Source organism: Toxotes jaculatrix, chromosome 1 (assembly GCF_017976425.1).
Source record: "Toxotes jaculatrix isolate fToxJac2 chromosome 1, fToxJac2.pri, whole genome shotgun sequence".
Lineage (NCBI taxonomy): Eukaryota > Metazoa > Chordata > Actinopteri > Toxotidae > Toxotes > Toxotes jaculatrix.
Window position 1 is genome coordinate 32,699,753 of NC_054394.1, and position 11,376 is coordinate 32,711,128.

The window sequence follows — 11,376 nt, forward strand, 5'->3', positions numbered from 1 at the left end:
GCAAGCGAGCAAACGCCGACAAACGGTGAAGCGGTGACCGCGAGCTGTGACTCAGTCACCGGACGTCGACGTTTAATTTGTAACGGGAAAGATCATTTTAAATATTTAGCGGCCGCTGGTGATTCACTTGTCCGCTAACCGGCTTGTTCGTCCGTTAGCTTGTTAGCCTAGCTTCTGCTGCCTCCCTCGGTCTCTCAGTCCTGTACGCCGTTTCCTCGGTAACGCTCCAGGTCCGCCATTATTGGTCAGTGGAGATGACCCCGCCCCCCGCCTTCTGTAAATCCAAACTGATCTGAGAGCAGCCCCCACAGTGACACAGCTGTGTAACCGCAGTGTGTCCGGCAGGGGGCAGCAGAGCGTTCCTATAGGAACCAGAACAGGTTTAATTCTGCTCAGTTTGATTCTACAGAGGAAACATGATGATGATGAGGATGATGATAGGAGCCACACAGTGTGAATGCTGAAAGAATAAGGAAGCTGAAACTGCGTGTGTGTGTGTGTGTGTGTGTGTGTGTGTGTGTGTGTGTGTGTGTGTGTGTGTGTGTGTGTGTGTGTGTGTGGGCAGTACATCCCATTACACTGTGAGAAAGAAGCTTTAAAATGAAGAGCGATCATTCAAAAAGCTGAACACAAGTTTCATCGCTGAAAGTCGTGGGACTGGTTTACGGTTTAACCAGCGTCTGCAGCATAAAATGCCAGTTGAAGAAGAGTTGGTGAAACCTCTCAGCAGGTCTCAGAGGAAGAGGCAGTGGACAGATGTGTCCAGCTCTCTGTGTGAGACTGAGTGGGTCTGATGTTCAGGCTGAGTGAGACCAGTGGAGCAGACTGAAGCAGCTGCTCTCTGCCTGGGGTCGTCGCCTTTCTGAGTTTATTCCTGAGGATTTTATCAAATGAACAGCACAGAGGAAAAAAATCTATTTACCATTAGTTGAAAATGAACACTGTATTTTCTCGCCTCATATTCTGTCTCAAACTTCTCAGACCTGATTGAGAGAAAAAAACAGATTTTAATAAGTTAATTCAGGAGAAAAGACTGATCCGACACCAAAGATCCCAGGATCGTCCACAATCTGCAGATATCTCCGTCTGAAAACTGTTGTCTCCACTCAGCACAGAGAAAACTGTAGGACTCTGCTGTTCTTCCAGGACTCAGTCCTCAAGCTTCCTGTTAAGGATCAACATGTGGACATTTTCACCCTCAGAACTCTACATGCAGAACGACGGAGAAAACGTCGGTCGTGCTCCTGAACGACCTGCTGCTTGTGGTTTTATGGGACTTTAATCGTCTCGTTGTTTGTCTTGTTGTCTTGTTGTCCTGGGCTGTGAGGTTCTGTCTTTTACAGGTCAGGCAGAGGTCACTGAAACCTGCTCAGGTACAGCAGAACTCACATCGTCCTCCTGGTGTTTTATTAATGTGGCTGAGATGTAACCACCGTGATGGCTCGCCGGTACATCTGCACTTCCTCTTCCTCTCTGTTCTTCCCGGTGACAGGGCTAACGGGTGGTGGAGCAGATGAGTTGAGGCTCCTGTGTGTGTGTGTGTGATTAAGATTCATAAAACTCACAGCTTTATAAATGGACGGAAGAGTGCGTCTGCACATTTCTGTCTTTGTCCACACACTGTTTCTGTCATGAATCCACAGACTTTTACTCAGCTGGTCCCTGGAGATGTGAAAGGATCGAGGACTTCAGCCTGAAGGGCCCCGGGGTAAACGTGTGTGGGCAGATGAACAAACTGAGGGAACAGATTGTTAAACTGTCTGACGGCCAAGTTAAACCTGTGATCAGTCTCTGTTGTCTCAGATGGTCACAGACGCTCTGAAGCCGAGCTCTCGGCTCGGCGGCTCCCGTTCATGAGCCGTGAACACGTTTTATCCTCGTTCACAGAGAAATCCACGAATATACTATATATACTGTATACCATGTATACCATAACCATGGCTATTTTTTTTTTTACACTTTTATACTTAGAACTTATACTTATAAAAACAAAAAACAAAAGCAATAATAATAAATATTACTATTAATATTTAATGGCTGTATGTATATATAAATATAAATAAATATATATTAAAAAAAAATATATATATATATTTGGAAAGATATAGACATATCTGTGTATATATAAATGTGTATATTCTTACCGTCCTCAACCTCCACTATGCACAATCTCGCTGAAAATACTTACTTTGTTATTTGTAAATACTTTGTGTCTTTTTTTAATGTTATTCTTATCCTTATTTTTATGGTAACTTATTTTCCTGTAACTTTTCTACTGCGATCTTCTGAGCCGGTGCAACGAAATCTCGTTCCTAACACGTACCTGAACGTAGAAGGAATGACAATAAAGTTCTCTGAATCTGAAATCTGAATCTGAATCTGAATCCGGCGTCCGCTCACACAGGAAAACTCCTCTCACCGATCCAGGACCTGCTGTCCCCCTGCAGGGCTCTGTGATCAGGGGAGTCTTTGTGCTGTCAGCCTGTGGGTGACCCTCATCACAAACTACACTGTCCTCATTAAGAAGCCTTCATTAGTGGAGACAAAGCAGCTATGAAACAGAGCGCTGCAGTCCAGGCGGGCAGGACGGATCAGGGTCAACCTGCCCTGGACTTGACCTTCAGACGCCACACTGAAGTCCTGCTCCTGTGTGAGGGGGAGCGCTCCTCCTGTCCTCCTGCTGTCCTCCTCCTGTCCTCCTGCTGTCCTCCTGCTGTCCTCCTGCTGTCCTCCTGCTGTCCGCCTCCTGTCCTCCTCCTGTCCTCCTGCTGTCCTCCTCCTGTCCTCCTCCTGTCCTCCTGCTGTCCTCCTCCTGTCCTCCTGCTGTCCGCCTCCTGTCCTCCTCCTGTCCTCCTGCTGTCTGCCTCCTGTCCTCCTGCTGTCCGCCTCCTGTCCTCCTCCTGTCCTCCTCCTGTCCTCCTGTCCTCCTCCTGTCCTGACAGGAGGAGGCTGCAGATTAACGGCACATTTGTTTCCTCAGGTAATGGAAACGACAGACAGAGAAAATGTGGAGAGACGAGAGTGAACGTCTCAGGTGGTGGATGAATATTTTGTCACTGCGTGTTTTACATTTTCACCACAGGTGGGTCACTGTCAAATAAAATAAAAAAGGTGGTAGTTAAAGGACAGGTGCTTTGTGTGGATAAACGGTGAGAACAGAAATATCACAGAGGAGGAAGCATGGAGACACAGAGACACGGAGACACGGAGCTCAGGGTCAAAGCTGATTTCACTCCCACTTTTCAGTGCTGTTTGTATTCACTTTGTCATTTACCGCCCTCTTGTGGACGCAGTGGGCTACGTCTCTGGAAGCGAAGCAGACCACTATTGTTTCAGTTATTTCATATAAAACCAATGGATGTGTGTGATGTTCATTTTCTTCCGTGAAGACGTTTAAAGTCAGTGTAAAGTATAAATACGTCCTGACTCACATTCATCAGCAGCTCCACGCCGCTGCTCAGTGGACTGATGTGGTCTGAAGCTGAGGGTCGGGCAGGACTGTAAATCTGTCCACTCCTCCGCTCCTCCGTAAAATAAACAGATTATTTTTTTAAAGTTTTAAATATTTAAAAGATATTTTTATGTTAATCATCCATTTATATCATTTTCTTTTGTGAGTCATGGAAAAACATGCACATGCAAAAATATGTACGTGCAAGAAGTCGCCATTACAACATCATTATCTCACCACAGTAAAGTGGAGGTGAAAAGTCTGCAGATATTTTTGCTGATTGTCACCAGAATCACTGCAGATCACAGCCCATCGTCCGTCTGTTCCATCCTCCTCTCAGTCCAGCTCAACATCTCATCTGGTCTATCAAAGCCTGGTATCCCATCATGCCCTGCCTGATCTCCAACACATCCAGTAAGCCTGCAGGAAGGAAAAATAAGACCCAAGAGAGTCGAAGGAACAATGCTCAGATCTCAGCGTTTCCTCAGGAAGGAGCTCCGTCCAACCCAAACTCTGAGACTGACCCTGGACCTGCTGATGTCTGAGATCCACACAGCAGGTGATGCTGAACTCACACTTGACCAACAGTCGCTGATGGAGCCGGACGGGAACAGCGGCGGCCCGGTGTCGGCTCCTCTCCTCCCACCGGTGAAGCATTCACCACGTCAGCAGCCAGTGTTTCAGCTGTTGGTGCTAACTGATCCGTTTAGTTCCTCCTCATCCAGTGATGAACCACACACGCGTTCAGGTTTCAGCAGGACGACTGAGCGTCTTCAACCATAAGAGTTGGATCAACAGCAAACTGTTAGAAAACGTCAGCAGCTCCTGTAGACAACAGGACGGGTCCCTGAGACGGGTCCCTGAGACGGGTCCCTGAGACGGGTCCCTGAGAGGCTCCTCATCGACTCGCTGTTCACTGCTGCTCAATAAAAATGAAAAGTGAAGACTTTTCAGGTCAGTGACATTTGAAATATTTAAAGTTTGTTTCAGACTCGTCACCAGCTGATCAGTAACAGCGAATTCAAACGGTGACATCAGCAGATGGATGAATAAAGCAGTAGCTACAGCTGCAGGTGTGTCAGCACGCACACATCGCTCCACCCGCTTCACAAACAACACAATCTGTGTGAGTAGGAGGAAGGCTCCATCCATTGATTCCTGACTATTCAATAATCGATTCACTGATTTTTCACTCACACACCAAACATGCTGTGTTTCCTGCTTCCTTCCCTTGGGGCTTGCCCTGCTGTTGGCGGGGTAAAGTAAAAGGTGTCGCTTCAGACCAGGAAACTGTTTCCTGTTCTTTTCTTGCTTGATCTCTGAGATTCGTCTGATTCGACCTTCTGGGAAACATTGACTTTAAAAGTGCACATTTTTAAAAATTTCCTAAAAGAGCTTTTGCAGACATTTGGATAATTAATTCAACGTGTTCGTTTGGCTTCACAGTGACAAGTCATAAATGTTAAATAATGAAAAGTGAACATGAAAGGAAAGTTGTCAGGAAACCACGAGAGTCAGAGCTGAGTTTGTGTCTCATTCCTCTCTCTGGGTCTGAGGATGTTGGTCGTTCAGTTACATAACAGCTGTTTTGTAACATCAGAAACCAAATTAAATTCCATAATTGTCATCAGCTGTTCACATTCTCTGCGTTTGTGGCCAAGAGGCCATAAAAGTTTCTAACAGTGTTATGACTGAATCAACACTGAGTTTCCTGGAAGAACAGTTAAAAACCCCTCGGTGGGATGAGAAGCTCTGGCTCCGGGGGTGAAGCTCGGTGCAGACCCGCTCAACCTGAACCAGAACCAGAACCTCACCCGTGGTCCTAACAATGAGACTGTGGAAATCTCTGCAGGAGGTTTGTTCCTGAAATGCCTCCTACGCTGGAGACAGGAGACATCTGTGATGGAGTCAGTCTCACCGCAGTCTTAGTCCTGATCCAGGTGGAGGTGAAGTGGAGGTGAAGTGGAGGAGAAGTGGAGGAGAAGTGGAGGTGAAGTGGAGGAGAAGTGGAGGAGAAGTGGAGGTGAAGTGGAGGAGAAGTGGAGGTGAAGTGGAGAGTAGCAGAAGTTCTGCAGAGATGTGTCACCGTCAGAGCAGGAAGTGGAATCAGACTTTATTTACTATTTCATTTGTCTCTCAAACGTAAACAAATGTTTTCAGTTTCCATGACTCAGCAGTTCTCCTTCTTATCGTGACTGGTATCGTAGCTCTCCTCCTCTGCAGCGACTTGTTAACTGATCAAACTAATTGATCAGCCGTTGCTGTTGGTGTCGGTCTCTCTCTCACAGGAAACATTTGTTTTGCAGCCTCTGGTCAACGGTCCGAGCTTCAAACAGACGGAGGAGCTGAAAGATTTCAGGAAACACAAACAATATTATAACACCTGCAACCGTCCTGACAGAGCTGTGAGGTTCTGGCTGTTCCTGGTGAGTCTGAGGTTTCAGGGGATCAGGACAGTTTCTCAACATCTGGCGCCTACATGGAAGACTTGTATAACATGTTTAATGTTCCGTTCTGCTACAGATAAATATTTGATTAATATTCTTTGCAAACTGTAATGTAAATAATTACCAGTCATGACAGCTTTTTGCCTCCGTGCTCTGTTTCATAATTCTAATCTGCTGAGCACACATTATCCAATAACTGTTCACTAACTGTAATGTAAATGCTGACCCACATTGTCTGTATTATGCTGCATGTCTTTCTCCCCCTCTCCTCCATTCCTAGCTGTCCTATCTTCCTCCTTTTCCTCCTTTCACCCAGCCCGGCCATCGGCAGGAGGGTCCCCCATCTGAGCCAGGTTCTGCTCGAGGTTTCTTCCTGTTAAAAGGGAGTTTTCCTTGCCACTGTGGCCTTAAGTGCTTGCTCTGGGGTCAGACTCTGGGTCTCTGTAAAGCGCTTTGAGACAATTTTGATTGTGGAAGGCGCTATATAAATAAAATTGAATTGAATTGAATTGAATTGAATATAACTGAGGCCTGGTTGGCAGAGCAGAGCTGATCCGTGTTTTATGGATGTAAACAGGTTTAATTGGGCAGACAGGCAGGGAAGCCCCTCTGACTGAATCCACCAGGACGTTTCTCCTGAGGAGACCACACAAACACGGGACTGTTCCTCGAAGAGCTGCGACGCAGTCTTACTGCTCTCAGCTCCTCTGCCAGCGGAGCTCCAAGGTCAGAGCTGAAGCTTTGGGTCAAAGGTCAGAGCTGAAGCTTTGGGCCGGAGCTGGTTCTTTGTGATCTTTCAGTTTCACGCTGCATTGAGCCTGTATCAGACCTGCAGAGGACTGAGAGCAGGACGGGCAGTCAGAGGACACACAGCTGCCAGCACTTAACTCTGTGTGTGTGTGTGTGTGTAGATTATGAATGAATCCAACCAAGTGTGACTGCTGGAACATGTGCCTGTGTACTTTCAAAAAAACAACAACACAAACACATGCACCCCCCGACACACACACAGCCCCCATACACACACAAACACACTCACACACTTAATCCTTTGAGGAATGTGGATGTGAGTTAACAGCATGTGCAGACATGTTGCAGAGACATGGACTCAGAGGACACAGTAAAACAAAGCAAACATCCGTCTCTAAAAATAAAAATGATTCTATTGGATTTTTTTTATTTTTTTAAGTGTGATCAGATTCTGAGGAAAAACTTTTTGTTCAGCTCATGATTCATCATTAAACTCACCAAAAAAACGCACTGCTCCATGTCCACGCCGGGGACAACCAGCAGCTGTGCAGCTGTGGCCTGTCACAGGCCTGTCTTCTCTGTCCTGTCCACTTGTCCATACCTTCCATACCTGTCTACAACAACACTTATCCCCCACCTACAGCCTCACCTGGAAAGCGTTTGCTCCTGATTCTGACTGTATCTGGAAAACTTCCTCTGTTTGTATGTTGGATGTGTGCTACATCATCTATGCATCTACCAATAAACAACAACAACAACAACAATAAATTCCAGACCTGGAGTTTCCCACCCTCTGCTTCATCAGCTGGTTAGGAAGCTCGGTCAGCCTGTCCTCTGCCAACACAGGTAACCTCGGCTCAGCGGCGGGTGTCTTTGGCTCAGCAGGGGGTATGTTCAGTCTGGGGGGTATCTCCAGCCGGGTGGGTGGGGGGGTGGGGTGGTGGTCTTGAAAGTGCCTTCAAAATAAAAACTTTGTTTACCAGGAACGTCTGGTTTTCTGTTGGTTTCTTTGCCCTAATGAGCCGAGAACAGTCGGATCTAAAGTTAAAGTGAAAACAGACTCGGCTCGGCTGAATGGGAGCTCTGGTTAATGCCCTGGTCTGGGTAAACCCCTCTGATGCTCAGATGTTTTTCTTTCACCCTCATCTCCAGCTGCCTGTCACTGAGCCATGGATCAGCTCTGATAAGCTGCTGGGAAAGCTGCAGCTCTGACTGCACAGCAGCTGAAAATAGAAACTTATCATCGCATCTCGTCTCAGGTTTTGGATTTCAGGACATGTTTTGGCTTCTTCTGCTTGTGAAACAGCTTTTGCCCTGCATGCTTTACAGCAGAGGTGTCCAAACTGTCCCTCAGAGGGACAGTGTGGCTGCAGGCTTTTGTTCCCACCAAGCAGCAGCACACCAGACTGGACTCATTTAATCAACTGATCTCAGTCTGCAGACGGCTGATTGGTCAAACTGCGTGCTCTTCATTGGTTGGAAGAAAAACCTGCAGCCACACTGTCCCTCTGTGGGACAGTTTGGACACCTCTGCTGTACAGGCCACTGCAGTCAGGTCAGACCTCCACCTTCAGCCTCTGACACAGTTTCACAGGTTTACATTCCACCTGATCCACCGATCAGGGCTGACAGAGTGTTTACAGAAGCTTCAGCGAGAACCTCGTCACACATGAACCTGCCTGTCGGGCAGAGATAACACCGTCTGACTGGAAATAGCTCCGTGTTGTTGGCGTGTTGTTTCAGGTCCAGATGATGAAATCTGACCCACGAGTCCATGAGTCTGAAGCAGACTGAGACCACGGGCACGGCGAGCTTCGCCTTCATGTTCCAGGAATGTGTGAATGTGTGCTCACATGAATTTAATGGGCCAACACAGTGCATTGCATTGTGGGACGACATCAGGTCGATATCAGCCCTCCTCCTCCTCTTCCTCCTCCTCCTCTTCCTCCTCCTCTTCCTCCTCCTTCTACTTCTCTTCCCCCTCCTCCTCCCCCTCCTCCTCCTTCTCCTCCCTCCTCCTCCCCATCCCCCTCCTCCTCCCCCCCACCCCATCCCCATCCTCCTTCCCCTCCTCCCCCTCCTCCTCCTTCTCCTCCCCCTCCTCCTCCTCCATCCTCCTCCCCTCCCCCTCCTCCTCCCTCCTCCTCCTCCTCCTCCCTCCTCCACACTGAGCTGAACATTAGGGAACAATCAGCACATTATGATCACACTAACTCTCCATCACAGTGTATAACACTGGTCCTCGTGCAGACTCATGATGTGTCATATGCAGGTCAGGACGTTTGGAGTTTAATGGCAAGTCACAGAGTTGCTGATGAACATGAGCAGAAAGATGTTTCTCTCACTTCCTGTCCTCTGTCTCAGGTGAAGTCTTGTTGTTGCAACATTTGCATCCGACACAAATAAAAATGTGTATATCTGCTGTTTTGCGTCGCTCCGACCCGTTTAACCTTCAACAGGATGGACGGGTCACTCACTAACTGCTGCTGTTACCGTGGTAACCACCGTCCTGTGACACTGTCAGACTCCGGGTGGACAGACAGTCTTTCTCTCTTCTTCCTTGTCAAAACCGGGTGCCACATTACCCACAATGCAATTTGATTGTGATTGTGTGTCACGCTAGCATGTAATGAATCCTGAGGCCTGCAGCGTCACCTGATCATGGTTCCCTCACACTTGAGGTCTATCTGATCCATAAATCCAGCTGCTGTCAGGCCTCTGGTTTCCTCAGCACCACCATCACGCCGCGCTCAGATTAACGAGCTGCCACCGTCCAAACATTCAGCTGGTGGCAGAGCTCGAGATCAAAGCTCCAACAATAACAGGCCGTCGGAGTCGGTGTCAACGGGACGAAAAAGATTCTTCTTCATCACGAACAAACTGGAATGAGATCTTTTACATCTGAAAACCAAACAGCATGAGGACATTTCAAAATAAAGGCTGCGCATCTTGTTCTCTGATGATGGACTGAGGCGGCTTCAGAGGCCGTGCTGAGGACAGCGTCGCTTCAGAGTGTTAGAAAACTGGTTTAGATGAAGTCGTTCCTCTGTGAACCTTCAGACTCTGACACCAAAATGCACAAATAACCTTATGCATAGTTCATGTGTTCACCTCCTCCAACAGTTACGCCCCTCATTCTCCCATTTTCTTATCTTCAGGACTTTCAGCCTCCTGTCTGAACCTCCACACTCCCTCACAGCCTCCATCTCGATCTGTGTGACGAGGCGAATGATCATTGACAGATCCCTGCACTGACACCGTATCTGCCTCTGAACAACAACAGGTGCCTGGTCCCGGTAATCCTCCCCTCCGTGCTCTGCCCCAGGACAAAGGCTGGATTTGTTTGGGTCTGTGCTCCGCCCCTTCGCAGCTGCGGTGAGGACGGGGGGTTCAGTTCGCCCAGAACACCGCGTTCTGGGAATCTGTGTCACATTCTCCGCGGCCACGTAAATAATGGAAAGCTGCCAGCAGAGCTGACACCTCGGAGCAGCACGAGGACTCCGGCGGGGACAGACCGGCCACGACCCACCGGCACCGCAGAGACGAATTTACCAGTGTTGCTGCAGAAAGCCCAGGTCTGCTCCCTGAAAGGTCCCAAACTTTTATCCACATGACTTATTCATCCAACATGGCATGCAGCAAGGTTTTTATCCTTGGGTTTTCCCACCACGGCCCCAGTAATTAGAGGATTTGTTGCTGTAATTAAGGGATATTTCATGTCATTAAAGGATTTCTGATGCCTTTTTGTAGATTTACAGCTTCTTAATAATGGTTTATTTATGCAGAACAACAGATTTCAGTTTGTTTATGTGCATCTAAACCCTCCTGTTTAACTCAGAGAGCCTCACCACACTCTGTAACACCACGAGCGTCCGATCAGCCTGAAGCACGGTGTCATCGTACCGATGTTTCAGCTTTACACCCCAGAGTTTAGGCTTGTCATTTTATTTCAAAGGAAGCAGACAGCTGCGTTTCCTGTTTCTGAGCTTCATGTAAACGTTCTCTGTCTCATTCATGTTCCTGTGCTTCTCTCTCTTCCTGTACACAACATCTACTTCCGCTTCTTCAGTCTGTGTCCTCATTGGACATCTGTGCTCAGAGACACGGAGCTTGAGGTTCAGATGACAACGGGAATGAGGGCGGGTTCATAACAGATCTGATTCATAAAAAACTTTATTTATAAAACTTTATTCATTTCAACCAAAGAAATCAGACAGAAAATAAGATCCAAACAGGATCAATAGGGTCAGCTGCAGTCCACCAGTCCACCAGTCCATCAGTCCACCAGTCCATCAGTCCATCAGTCCACCAGTCCACCAGTCCATCAGTTCCCAATTAAACCTGAGTGAAGTCTGTTTTCCTCCTCTGCTGCTGAGTGACTCAGAGAGCTGCAGACGAAGTTCAGATGGTGGAGGACATGGTGGAGGACATGATGTTCTGTTGGTCTGATGTGTTCATGTGAGGACGGGTCAGTGTCCTCTGTTTCCTCCCATCACACGATTCATGCTGTAGCTAACAGTAGGTGGATGGAAACACACAAACCCAGCGGACTCAGAGCTGGTCCACGAGGACCAGGAGCCGATCCGGTTCTCTCAGAGCCGGGACTCTGGGCTCACGACGGGGTGAGGGAGGAAAATGAGCAGTGGCGCCTTCGCTAATAATGCTAACAGTTAATCAACCTCCTGCTTTCTGTGAACACTGATGAGGTCATTTCCTCCAGCATCCGAC

At 47.9% G+C, this 11,376-nt stretch overlaps 1 protein-coding gene across 4 annotated transcripts in view; it reads right to left on the reverse strand.

Moving 5' to 3' along the window:
* zdhhc1 (zinc finger DHHC-type containing 1) overlaps positions 1 to 181 on the reverse strand; it is a 10,876-nt gene extending 10,695 nt beyond the window's left edge. For all 4 annotated transcript variants that reach the window (XM_041041857.1, XM_041041848.1, XM_041041840.1 and 1 more), the window contains exon 1: positions 1 to 181. This exon is cut by the window's left edge and continues 366 nt beyond it. The gene's annotated coding sequence lies outside the window, so the exon portion shown is untranslated.
* Positions 182 to 11,376: the final 11,195 nt, after the last annotated feature.